A 13,970-nucleotide genomic window follows, 5' to 3' on the forward strand; every position below is an offset into this window, starting at 1 on the left:
ACTCACGCACTGAATTAATGACATTTTCAACTGCAAGAATATAACTGCATCAACCTCATTTAATGTTGACACCCTGTGGTGTTCAACTGTGTAGACAAATGCAGACAAAAAAAGGGGGAAAAAAGGTACCACACAGTCACAAAAGCTTAATTGACTGAGAAAGTACTGACTGAACTGTTGTTCCTTTAATAATTAGATCAAAAATGCTGAGATGTAATCCTCTTACGAATTTACTGCAGTGAGCCATTTATGCTTTCGACCTTTGAACATCATATGATGAGGCACTCTTGAAATTTGTGTTTTCTAGTGTGGGTGGTGCTGCAGGAAACACAACTCCAAAAAACAAATGTTCAAGTCTTAAATTGTAATATTCTTCCAAATTTAATTTTCCTTTTGCCTTGCACAGATTTACATAGAATACCAGTATGTTTACTCTGGTCCTGTCATCGCTGTCACAGTAACCTAAACGTCGCCGCTAGTTTTAAAGGCAGTAAGGTAAACACACATGATCGCACCTGCAACTGTTTGACATCTGTTGATCTGTATCATACAATAACTCAGTGATTACTTAACGGGGAGATGCTGCCAAATTTAATCCTTTCGTGATAAAGTGATGGTGCATTTATTTCACAAGCTGATTGCCAAATGAACAAATAACAGAGAAATTATGTGACTAAAGAAGTAACTGAAATATTTAAATAAATACCCACCTACATTACCGAACATGCATATTAAAACTTAATATTGCAAGGGAATCTTGAAGAGTTTATTATCATAAATTGCCAAAAAATACTTAGATCACTGCAGAGTTTTAATGTTGTTGTTAATCCAGTGAAATCTCCAGATGTATGCCCACTCTTGAGAAATGTTTAATGTTTTCAGTCAGAATAAATACAAATATAATAGAGGTGGATCTTGCGAGTGCTTTGAATGACCCATCAGTGAATTAAATAGTTTGAATTACACTGCAGCTAGACATAAGTCTTACATATAACCACTGCAAACAGATACCCAATAACGTAATCAAGCCATGATCATTTTGTATTCAATAGTTTACTTAGTAGCTGGATACTTCTACATTGTGAATCTTGAAGTTATACTAAGCTAAATATAAAACTTGCAACTTGCTGGTTTACTTTCCAAGTCAAAAGGCTCTCACTTGTGTTCAGGCGGATGCACCTGTAGCACTTTTCCTGTTTAGCATTAATTAAGATCAATTAAGTGTGTAGGCTATTTTGTAGATATTGGCCAAAGATATTGAAACTACAAATAATCTATTCTTTCAATGTATTCTCACAGAACCGTTATGGACCGATATACATGGCTTCTCACCAATATTCCACTTGAACCCTTTCTTCAAAAGGACATTATTTATGGTTTTGTCTCAGAAAACAAAGAACATGATTTATTAATTAACAATATCCTCATCCTTGGAAATGTTTACATACACAAATGTAAAAATACGATGGTTAGTCCCAGATTTTATGCGTTTCCGTTTTTCGTTTCTCTTTTACTAAAACCTTTCAAAATAGTGGAGAGTAAACATGCAACAAAACTGTTCGATTTGATTGAGAAATGCGATCTGCAAAGAAAGCACTAGCCTCATTTTGTTGTTTTTTCTTTTTATTTTCTGCTTTTGTTTCCTAGTTTCAGATTGCACTTTAGCCTATATGATTGTCAAGAGCTACCTTCTATATATCTTATATCTTACATATTTTGTTTTATTGCATTATATACACCTGTTCATAGTAGCCTTCGTTCATAAAATAAAATAATAATAATAATAAAAGAGTAAACTCCAACACGGATCGCCAGTTTCACAGGGAACACAACTGAGCAGACGCCACCTAGCGGTTTAGCGGCGTAATGACAGAGCGCTACGGCTGATAACAGCTAGCTGGCTAAGCTAACAGCTAAACTAACTGCCTTACGGGCGTTTTCATATGTTTAATGACTTCACTTTAAACCATCACCAGATTTGCTGTCAATGATAACAACCTCTAACAACTCCCATTTTCATCTTTGTTGTTGTTTGTGTTGGTTCCTGCTTACCGATTGTTTAGAAACAAAGAGCAAAGAAAAGATGTTTCCACACAACCTGGAGCGACTCACTGGTTATGATTTTATCGCCCCCTTGTGGTTGAATTTAGACACTACCAGGTCGGTCCTGGATCAGCACTGAAGTGTAGGAGTTTTATTTAAAGGACCTCCGTTCCGAGACGTAAATAATGTTTTAAGTGTAACATTTTGTGGATGTTTGGATACTTTTGTGATTATTTGGATTCTCTTTGCGCTATTTCAAAGAATTTTATTTTTAATTAATTTTGTCGTCATTTTGACTGTCACAGTGAATGTTTTTGTGGATATTTGAGTAATAGTGTGTCTTCTTCTAGTGTGACTGATTTTGTAGTCATTTGTATTCTGAGTGTGTATGAGTATCAGTATGAGTCATTTATTTGAGTTTATTTGAGACATTTTGTGTCATGTTGTAATTCTGAATGTCTTTGTGGCCATGTGAGAATAATCTGGTGTCATTTTGTTGTCAGGTTGAGTGCCATTACTGTGTTTCTCATAAATTTGTTGCCATTTCAGACGTTTTATTAATTTATTAATTTATTTTGATTAACATGGGTGTGTTAAATGTTTATGTGTTCATTTTGTGCCATCTTGAAGTGATTATTAGTCCTTTTAAGTATCTTTGTGATCTTTTTCAATTCAAGTGTTTAGTTTGATTCATTTTGTAATCATGTTGTGTGTTTAGTCAATTTAAGTGTTTTGCATTCAGTTGTGTCATTTTATTGTTCTTTTGAGCCATTTCAAATTATATTGCAACAATTATGAGTGTCTTTGTGTGTTTTTGAGCTAATAGTATGAGTATCTTTGCAATTTTTCTGATCATTTTCAGCCATATTTTAGTCATTTTGAATGTCTTTGTCATAAATTAGAGTTTGTGTGTGCTCATTGTATCATTTTGTAGCTATATTGTCATTGTTTTGAGGGACTTTCTCCCATTTTGAGTGTCTTGTGTTCATTTTGTAACCTTTTTGAGTCATTTTGTTGTAATGTTAAGTGTCCTTGTGGTATTTGGCGTGCTTTGTGATACCTTTTTCATGATAAAGTGATGGTGCATTTATTTCACAAGTTGATTGCCAAATGAACAAATAACAGAGAAATTACGTGACTAAAGAAGTAACTGAAATAACTAAATAAATACCCACCTACATTACCAAACATGCATATTAAAACTTAATATTGTAAGGGAATCTTGAAGAATTTATTATCATAAATTGCCAAAAAATACTTAGATCACTGCAGAGTTTTAATGTTGTTGTTAATCCAGTGAAATCTCTAGATGTATGCCCACTCTTGAGAAATGTTTAATCAGTCAGATTAAATACAAATATAATAGAGGTGGATCTTGCGAGTGCTTTGAACGACCCATCAGTAAATCTTTTGCCTCTTTGCCAGAATCTCTGCCTCTTTTTACTGTTGCTTGTGGATAAAATTTAATTCCTTGTGTCCCTGAGCCTAATTCACCTTCAGTAATCCATCACGCACTTAACTTCAGACGCATTAAAAGCCTATATGATGTATAGTGCATTATGTTTCATATGACAAACTCACAAAATACTCATTTATTTATTCAGTTATTTGTCAGGTACAATGGACACTGGTATCTGAGACAACATTACCTCCAATATACATCTGTTTTCCCCCGGACAGATATTAGGTTCTCAAACAGAAAATGAATAATGCACACATTATTTTCCTTCCAAACTATAAAATAAACATTTTACAGCGAGCTGGCAGCTCCTCCGGCCATTACCACAGAAGTACAGACTCCCAGAGGATGTTGGCAGGGGAAATCCATAATACATAATGTACTACCTCTGAACCTATGAGGAGCTCAGCACTGCAGCGAGGTCTGCTGCTTTTGGACGGAATCCTGAATCCGGAAGTTTATGTTGTAAAAACAATGAGAAAAGCATTTGCATTGTTAGAAATAAGCCAATTGTCTCACACACACACACACACACACACACGCACACACACGCACACACACACACACACACGCACACACACACACACGCACACACACGCACATGCACGGACGCACGCAAACACACGAACGCGCGCACATACACACACCACGCCCCCTCCTGTCGGGAACACCCAGGCTGTGGATTTGTGCCTTCAGACGGTGCTGAGGCGCACCGACAGGCTCGTACTCGGTCCGTAGTCTCCCGCACTGCCCCGCCGCCTCCTCTGCCTCCTCTGCCGGTTCCTCGCCGCTGTCCGCAGCCTCCAGGTAAGACGCCGCTCTGCGGGTCAGCCCGGCGGTACTCCGGGAGACCAAACACCGCCGCGTTTTCTCTGGCATATGGAACATATGCTCAGCCTCTGCTTTCTTGTTTGCTGTCACCCCGGTGTTTTATTCGTGCTATTTGGCTTGGTTTTTTTTGGGGGGGGGGGTTGATGTCCGTCCACCATCACGACCACGACCTCAGAAGACCGAGCGCGCACATCAGTGGGACCAGACAGCCCACTTTCTACCCAAAGTTAGGAGCGTTTGAGCAGGTGCAATGCAGCAAAAAGAAACAGGAGGAAAAAGCTTCTCTCGACGGCAACATCTACCTGCATGTGATTCTAATCATCTGAATGTGTTGCTCCATTTAACTAGTTGCAGATTGGAAAACCGTGCAGTGCAGGATGGGGGGAAAACAGCCTTTAATGCAATAACAAGGTGGCAGCGTAACAAACAGGTGAACGTCTCAGTTCATAAATAATGGTGACCTTGTCCGGCGGAGTCTCCAGGATATCCCACGGATGGCTGGTGTTTTCTGAGAAGGTGTTTCTGTGGATGCTGCTAAATGTCTGCAGCCTCGGCTGGTTATCTGACACAATGTTGTACACTGATGAGGAAACGCACAGGCTGACCTCATTCGTATTCAGAAGTGGGGTTTTTATTTGCTTTATATTGGCTCTAATGTTGATTCTTTTGGGCAGCGGTTAACTTGATGTGGGATTTGAAGCCTCTAGGCAGGAGCCAGAATACACGATAAGCAGTAGGATTTGTCACTTATATTAGAGAGGCTGCTAAGAAATACAACTCGTTATGGTTTACTTTAATGCACGTATATTTTTTTATGTACAAAACAGCATGAATTGTGTTGTTCTTGTGTCTAAACAAGAAAAGGATTGAGAAACATTGTTATACATCTTATTTATTGTAGTTATTTCCCCGAGTGGCCATTAGGCTTGTCATGCCAGATGGCTGCTGGCCAAAGAGGCTACTTACACTGACAAAGTAGGCAATATCCATCCACATCTGTGTGTACAACTTTGGAAATGGCTGTAAATTAAAACAAAATTGCATTAATTAGTAAAAAATAACACTTGTGAGTCCATATATTGTTTTAGTTTCATTATAAAACAATCTAAGTTGAGGTAATAGCTTGTGTTTCAGTGTTAGTGGCCAAAAAAAAAAAAAAAAAAAAAGAATCTACATCCCTGACAAAATGTTCATTGCTGTTTTTCTGTGAACAACAAGCTTTGCTGCGTAAGATATCTTTCCCCACTGTAATTTCTCATAGTGACGCTTTTCTAAATTGGTTCATTTGGCTCCTGTGAGCAATAGATGCAGCGTCTGCTGAGGCTGTTTCATCATTGTCAAAAGGAGAATGCCTCCCTAATGATAACCGAGACTTTATACAGCTCACGCACCGGAGCCTAGAGGGGGGGAACAAATGGGTGAATAAAGCAGGAGAGAAGCCAGCGAATGCAGGGATTCCCCGATTTCTCGACACGCAGGCAGCAGAGCTCATCCAGCAGAGCAGAAAGAGTCCCCAGGGAGTGTAGTCACACAGCATTAGAGGTTTGCTGCTCCAAGATGTGGCAAGACAGAATAGAAGCGCGTGCGCGCGCGTGCACACGCATTCACACATGCATTTATTATTGTTGCTGCAGCTCAGAAACTGTGTCCTGCAATTTCACCAGTCTGCAATTCCATATCTGGTCAAAACTGATTTAAGATCCAGTCTGAGTTTTTGTATTCGGTTTGTCATAAAAGTATATAATACCCGCAGACAACTGCCATGAAAACATTATTTGAGAGCAAAACGGAGCCAAGCAGAAGCAACGGGAAACTGGAAACCTACAACAGGGTGGTGTTTCATAACTGACTACCTGTCAGCACTGAAGGGCTTTAAGGGGGAGAGGTGTAGTGAAAGATAAAAGGAGTGAGGCATCTGTGGGTGGATGGTAAAAAGTTGTAAAAAAGGCAATACATTTGAAGCCTCTAATCACGTCCCAGACGTCCTCATGAGGAAGAGGTTTTGGGGGTTTGTATGTGTGCAGCATGCGGATAAATGACATTAAAGATGCCATATGACATGAATGAGGTACAGGCTACCTGAATACATATTCTTAAGTGGATTTACTCAGCAGAGACTGTTAATATTTATCATTTCAAACAAAATAAAGCTGTAACAGTACACCGATCAGGCATGACATTATGACCACCTGCCTAACATTGTGTAGGTCTCCTTGTGCAAAAAAACCTGTTGGCTGCTGGCTAATCAGGTCAACACCCTGTTCTGTTTTTCATGTGCTTTACAAAAAAAATAAATAAATGTGTGTCTGCGTGTGTCAGGGGCATTGCCAATCAAGGACTGTCATTGCTATGTGCCTGGTCATGGTGGGTGCTACATGTCTAAGTAGCACACGTCCAAAAATTTCCAAGCAGAACATTTTCCAAAAGTTATTTACTTCACCTGTCAGTGGTCATAATGTTATGCCTGATATCTCTTTCCTCTGATTTTATATGGTTGTGGTTATATTCCTTACAAAAATCCTCTCTGTGTTGTTTACTTCCTTGTGGCCACACAAACATTCAGCTGGGAAAGAGTTTACGACACGAATGTACAACAATACACGAGCCGCCGTTATATCCAGATTAACTTGTCCTGAGCGGCCGTAACAAAGCTAATCTGTGCTGCTGCCTGGAATATGATCTCTGTAGAGCAATTATGCGGTGATGCCGCTCTTATTCTATAGCTCTATAGCTCCCCGGCGCGTGCTGAATGTCAGCTTGGTATGCAGCCTGTAGCCCCATGTGGCCTCAGAGATACATCGCGTCCCCGTTCAATCAAGGCAGCAGCGGGTGCAATCAACGAGTACCCTCCGCACACCAACCCTGCAGATGCGGGAGCGAAGAGAAAATATCTCAAAAGCAGAAATGTAATTTGGAGGCAGAGTTGCGAGACATGACTCTGTCGAGTAATAGATTGCCGGTCAGGGAGCGATACCTCCCTGTTACCCTCCCTGTTGCCCTCCCTTTGTGGGTGCTCTGCAGCTTGTAATGGGACAATGTGACCATCCAGCTTGGACATAGTGAGGAAAGTGCCGACCAGGATGCACTGCATGAAAAAGTCAACACGGCACAGCCACAGAATACATCAAACATTAATTAGAATCACTGTAGGTTGTGCACATTGTTTAATCTATAGTTTAAATATATTTGAACAGATTAAAGGCAGCTGTATTTACAGTGGGTGTGGGGATTTCACTTAAACTGTACCACAAGATTACACAATGATAAGCACTGGGGAAACAACATTGATATATGTTGCAGAAATTGGTAATGAAAAGATTTATTTGGTAATGAATGGTATTTATTGGTAATGAAATTTGTTTGAAAGGGTGGACATTGAAGTGTAGTAGTGACGTATTTAAGTGAAGTTTAAAATCTCCAGGGTTCGCTTCTGGTGGAGCACAACAATTGATTCTTGAATACTGGGAAGAGTAGTTTGACATTATAATCTATACACATACACTATGACATGCAGCTGAAAGGCCTACGAGGCTGAAGCAGTAGTTTGATAATTTGTTTAATGTGTTTATTTACTTGCTAAGTTTGAGGCATAAAACAAGGCTGCGACAGCTAGCAAGTTTAGCTTAGCATATTTGTGCCTTGTTCTGACCAAAGATATAAAAAACCGGGGTAACGAAATTAAAGGTTAAACCTTGGTTTCACCTAGTTTACATAAAACCAGACTTGTCGTTTCCTTGTATTTTAATTTTAGTGTCATATGAAGCAAGACAGGCTCCCCCCTTCTGCAAATCTGAATGCTAAGCTAGCTCTTTTACCCTTTTTCCAATCTTATTGCTTAGCTAGGTTAGTTGTTTGCCCCACTCTCCATTAACTTATGTTAAAGCTATTTCAGCTAACTTTCCCGTTTCCAGGAAATGTTAAACAATTCTTGGGAATCATGTTAGAACTCCACGTCTCGCTATCGAGGCATTAGGCAAGGTTTTTGTTCTTCAATAGGTCAACGCAGACCTCTTATCAATGTAAGGTAGAAGGTCGCCTTTATGCAACGTCATTACAGGTTGGTGGAGTCTCACTAGTGTAAGAATAAAATGTACGGCTTGATTTTAATCACATAATCGGGAGTATTAATCACTAGTTTCAGTAGCATTTGCCGTCAGCCTCACCCATATTTGCAGTTAAGGACAAGGTCCATGTATTGTGTTCATTCATTCATTCACATCCGGCCAGGACGCAGAAGTTATTTATTTTTCTTTTGTCTTGGAGTCTTACTTTAGTAAATACATGAATTTTGATGGATATTACCAATATCTTTTAAATTCCTCACTTCTTGTTGTCAGTTTTCATTCAACAATAATAAATCCGTCCGGTCAGAAACACACACAACACACTATGTTTTGACACACTGAAGTTAACAGTAGACTGTGTTGAACATTGCTTCAAGAAATGCAGCTGTCGTATTTTTACAAACTATTATGGTAACACAATCTGTTAGCACAAAAACTCACAACTGCGCGCTGATGTGTGTGTCTGTCTTGCTCAGATAAGTTTGAGCTGTCTGAGCCGAGACACCTCTTGCACTCTGGTTTATGGATGATTATTCAAATGAAATTTAAAGTATCTCCACGTGTGACTGACTGTGTTTTTTTCCCACAAGATGCGGTGGACGTATTGTTATTGTCTAGTATTTATTTATTTTTTTTGTTCAACTTTATTTTTTCTTGAAAACAAGGCAAAGGGATGTTTCACAAAACTGCGCCCTAAAAGTCCCTGTTACAATTTGCCAGTCCATAAAGCTTAATTCATTAACCACCCAGTTAAATCTTATACAGTTTAAACAGACTTGTACAGAGGAAGCAGCTAATTCCAAGTTATCGGAACATCTCTGAACTTTATGAGGACACTTTCTTTGGTGAGGTTTCAGTAATTGTCTCTGACTCACAACAGGACGCTCTTTCTGTCAAAATATCCCCTGCTCTAAATACTGTTTGCCTGCAGGCTGATTATTTTACAGTCGCCGTTGTTTTGGCTCGTGTCCTGGGTTTTCCTCGAATGCGTGGGCGGCTCAGATCTGTAGAATTGTAAAAAGTGTTTCGTTGTCAAAGTTTCACATGAATGAACCTCGTGGCCGCTTGAGGTTCAGCGTTTCTCCGGTGATTGAACTTCTCAGACAAACGACAAGAGAGATGGAAGAAGACGTTATGTGCTTTTAAAACAGAAACCCAGAGGTACCCATTTGTCTTTTTTCATCGATCTGTCCCGGAAGGCTCAGCCAACATAAACTTTCAACGCTGAATTTCATTGCGCGTCTGTGTTCTGGCGAAACTAATGCGCAGCATACAGTGTAATAAAGCAAAAAATGCTGCGGGGATACTCATAAGACAACACAACCCTAATCCATTAGCTTTAAATTACACATGCTTTTCAGTTGTTGCACTGTGATTAATGTTAACGTTGCCCTGAACACTTCCCTCCATTAGTCTGTAGTGTCTTGAAAATATCAAGTATTGGACAGTGTGGTAGGAACAAAGTGCCATGAAATATTCAGCCACGCTGGTGAAAGGAGACGAGGCTGGTTATAACCCGAGCATCTCCCTCTCCCCCTCTTCCTGTGAAGAAACAGCGGCGGCAACAGAGGCCGCGACTGAAACTGGGTTAATAAGATCCCGCCTCAATCTAAAAAGCTCTCATCTCTTGTTCTTTAAGTGCTCGTGTGGAGGCAGCGCACACGTCTTTTGTACGTCGGCCTGGAAAAACAAAAGTGATTTTAATGTGTACCGTTTTAATGAAAGGTGCTTTTTATGATGGATGCAGCTTTTTTTTTCTTTTTTAAATCACAGTTTCAAAGGGACTCATTTACTGCTTTTCTGTGTTGACTGACAGTCGAAGTAGAGACTAGAAATGTTTATCCAACAAACAGACTTTCTGCACTTGGATCATCTCACAGTTTCTATCGTGAGCCAAAGCGGTGCCAGATCTGTGGAGCAGACGACAGACTGTGGCTTCGAATCTGGACTCATTCGTTTACTTTTTTTTTTGTTGTTTTTGCTTTGGCATAAAAAAATGGCCTGTTTACACTGCAGACGTGGCAAGGGTGGTTTATACTGACGATAGAAAGAGCAAATGTCATCTCTTGTCATCACTGAACACACAGAAGATGTGTCCTCTATATAATTAATCACATTAGAGGAAACCGGCAAGCAGATTTATTGCCTGTGTGTGGACGATGCAGATGGAGTGGGGTGTTATTTTGATTTGTTTCACAGGTCTGTGTTGTTTTGTTTTTGTTGGCATAACCAGGTAAATGTTTAATGCAGAGGTTATGATGCTGCAGTGAGACGCCAAGTCGACCTTCTGCTGTTCTTTAACCCCAGTTTGTGAAGTATGCCTCAAACCGTTGGCCTTGGTTGCACCCTTTGTGGCAACTTTTCAGCTCATTCAGTGTGCGGAGGGTGTTGATCTCTGACTGTATATACTATGGACAAACCCATTGTGATGTCACCCACTGGATTCTGGAGTGGGTGGAGCCTGTAGTCGCCATGTTGGACGAGCTTTACTCCACCCACACCAAAATAATTTTTGTACCAGGCTGTAAACATGTTTAATATCGCTATAAATTTGGGCTTTTTAACATAGGGGTCTACGGGGATTTGCTCCCTTTTGGAGTCTCAAGTGGCCACTCGATGAACTGCAACTTTTTTTGCATTTCCACATGGGCATCAGAGTTTGCTGCTTGAGAAAGAATATTATGTAACGGGTTGCTTCTTTGTAGCTTTCCAGCTAATTTTAGCTCTAATGTTTTCCTCTTTTGAATGATGTATACAGACTGCTGCCACTTTCCCGTGTGACGTGTTGTTTGGTTTCAGGCAGGTGTAGTCTTTACAATGTGTTTAAACACAACTTCTTTTTGTTCCAGGCACAGGCAACATGAGGTGATGTCACATTCGGCCTTCGTTACCGGTGGTGCTTTGTTGTCACCCACTTTGGTTCAGATAAAATCAGCTTGATTACTAATTGATAGATCACTGTTGAATCTGGTTATTATTTTCTCCATATAGCTGTAAAAGCTAATCACCAACACATTTTGTAATCAGTTGTTGTTCCATTCCTTTCGATTTCATGGCGTCTGTAGTGTATTATCTCATCAAGAATTAAGGAATTGAATTATGCTTTGGCTTTAGATTCAGCTGGTCCGAGGTCTTTTTAACTTTAAACCATTTTGATTGCAGGAAAATCTTATGCAACACAAGACAAGAAAAAAGCATTTTTTGTTGGCGTGCTCTGTGTTTCGTGTGTTGCTGTAAGGTTTGCTGTGACTAAAAGCCTTTCTCGCCCCCAGAACACTTCACATCCATTAAAATTATCGCACAGCACCTGGTTTTAACTGTCTTTCCCCTCGAAGTCCAGATGGGCTTTTCTCTTCCTGGTAGTCTTTAATTCCAGCAGTCACACCCAATAACACAACACAATCATCCATTTTCAGTCCTCCCGCTATCTGCACTCACTCTGCTGGTTTGTTTGGAAGGACTGGCAGCCTTTTCCTGAGCCCACGCTGCCCTTTCCTCTTAATTAGCGGGAGAAATGACACAACACACGAAACAACCTATCAACGCAAGGACGACGAGCAGCATTCGGAATGATACCGGAGAGCTCAGTGGAGGTAGAAGGAAGAGAGTGAACAGCAAACAGGGGTCGGGCTAAGGTTTTCAGAGCCACATACTACGCTGGTTTGTTTTTCCTATTTTCTGCTCCATTGAGCCCGGCAGGGAACTGCGGAGGCCTGCAGGCTTGATAGGTCATTACCGCGGACGGCCCCGCTGAGAGTTGTAATGTTACGGTGAATGTGACATGTGCAGTTCATGGCTGTAAGGGTGGCTTTTTAAATCTTAGTCATGGCTGGGCAGGAATTAGCTTAAACAATGGAGGCCTGTGTGCTAAAAAAACAAACTCAGAGAGGTTGTGATGGAGGAAGTACTGAGATCCTTCATTTAACCTCTTATCATTCCAGCTTAAAAAGCCAATTTCGAACATGCCCAAAGTCAACTGAATGCCCTTTGTGAACACTTTGAAGCTCATGCATGGTCATGGTCTCTGTCACACAAAAGTCAGAGCCAGAATCACTCTAAGTGGTATCATTCTTGAGTAATCAAAGTTGGATTCGCCTGAACTTTTTTGTTTTGCAAATAGGTGTTGAATCCTATAATGACTTTTATAAGTGAAATCAGAAGAAAATTGCACATGCATGCAGCATTTACTCAAACAAAACTCATGTACAGAGCTCTGATTGGTACAAAAATATACTGCTGTCCTATATATGACCTGGCAGAATGTTAAAGGGTCAACTAATAACTAATAAACCCAAAAAAGGATGCTTTTCAATGAGGAGCAAGTTTTAATTATTTTATTTCTAGGTGAATGCCGCATTTTGTGTTTCTTATCTATCGAGTAACTAATTACGTCTGATAAATGGAGCGTAATACTTTCCTTGTGTAAACACCACATACTGTAAAACTCTTTCTTGTTAGATCTGAGTCCTCCTCCGCTCGCATTCTTCTAAAATCAGCTTTGAATGCGCTGCAGGTCCCAGGATGATTGGAACAAACTGGTTTACACAGCATGTTGTTCCAACCTCGTCTGAAGGCTTGAGTGTTAATGGTTTTCAGAAAGAGACAACGGAAGAACAATTTCGAATGATCCAAGGTGACAGCTCCAAGTCTTTACTGGCTGTGCACCATTGCTCTCACTTGGAGATGAGACTGGAGAGCTCTGAAGTGTTTACAGAGTGGCAGCTGCTAAGATGGCAGATGGCGAATGTTCACAACTGGATGAACTGCAAAGATTTTACCGTTGCCCCAACTTTTCATCTGGCCTCACACACACTCACCCTCGGGTCATTATTTGTATTGCAAAAATAGTAATGTGTTTAGCACTAGTTGGCTAATATTGATCAGATTGTGTAGTTTTGTAAAGTTCATCAGCTTTTAGATGTAGTAGCATTGCAAATTTGAGACAGCTGTGACACTATCAAAAAGAAACTGCAGAGAAAAGTAAGTCAAACGTAAATAATCATTCCTGGAATCAGTGCAACAACAACGGCTAATTTAAGATATGTATCTGCTGATTACAAGGTTAACAGCGGGAGCTGCTATCAGGCAGTTAGATTAAAAGATGTGAGTGTGTTTTTGGCTTTTCCCACCAGTGACATTTCAGAATTGCTCTAGATGTGACTCATGCAAATGTGTCGCACTAACTTAAGGGAGACTTTTAGTCGAAACCGCGCCTGCGTTTTTCGTGCCCTCACATCATGAAACAAGCTTCATGAAAACGTAAAATCTGAGTCTGGGTTATTGGTAGAGATGACATATAACAAGCAGTTTGGATCCAGCAGCTTTCTAAAGCATCCAGACCTCCACCAATCACGGCTACTTCACACTGTGATTGACCGGCCGTATAAAGACGAGGCAGTAAACTCTCTCCCGCTCTCATTTTTATCCTCAAATGTTTGTGTGTGTGTACCACCGAGGGCAGTATCATGAACGCCTTTGAGGAAAGACTGTCAGGAAGTGAGTGATGTATGATGGCCTGTAATGGCGGACCTCACCAGAGCGTGAGTGTGACTGTTTGGAGCAGCTATAAATAT

At 40.4% G+C, this 13,970-nt stretch overlaps 1 protein-coding gene across 4 annotated transcripts in view; it reads left to right on the top strand.

The window, feature by feature from the left end:
• The first annotated feature begins 4,085 nt into the window (after window positions 1–4,085).
• sytl5 (synaptotagmin-like 5) overlaps window positions 4,086–13,970 on the top strand; it is a 36,823-nt gene continuing 26,938 nt past the window's right edge. For 2 of the 4 annotated variants that reach the window (XM_047601848.1, XM_047601851.1), the window contains exon 1: window positions 4,089–4,309. The gene's annotated coding sequence lies outside the window, so the exon portion shown is untranslated. Of the gene's footprint in view, window positions 4,310–13,970 lie in introns of all 4 variants that reach the window. The other 2 variants (XM_047601850.1, XM_047601849.1) reach the window with 2 other exon arrangements.

The sequence above is a fragment of the Mugil cephalus genome, chromosome 12 (assembly GCF_022458985.1).
Source record: "Mugil cephalus isolate CIBA_MC_2020 chromosome 12, CIBA_Mcephalus_1.1, whole genome shotgun sequence".
In the NCBI taxonomy this organism is placed as follows: domain Eukaryota; kingdom Metazoa; phylum Chordata; class Actinopteri; order Mugiliformes; family Mugilidae; genus Mugil; species Mugil cephalus.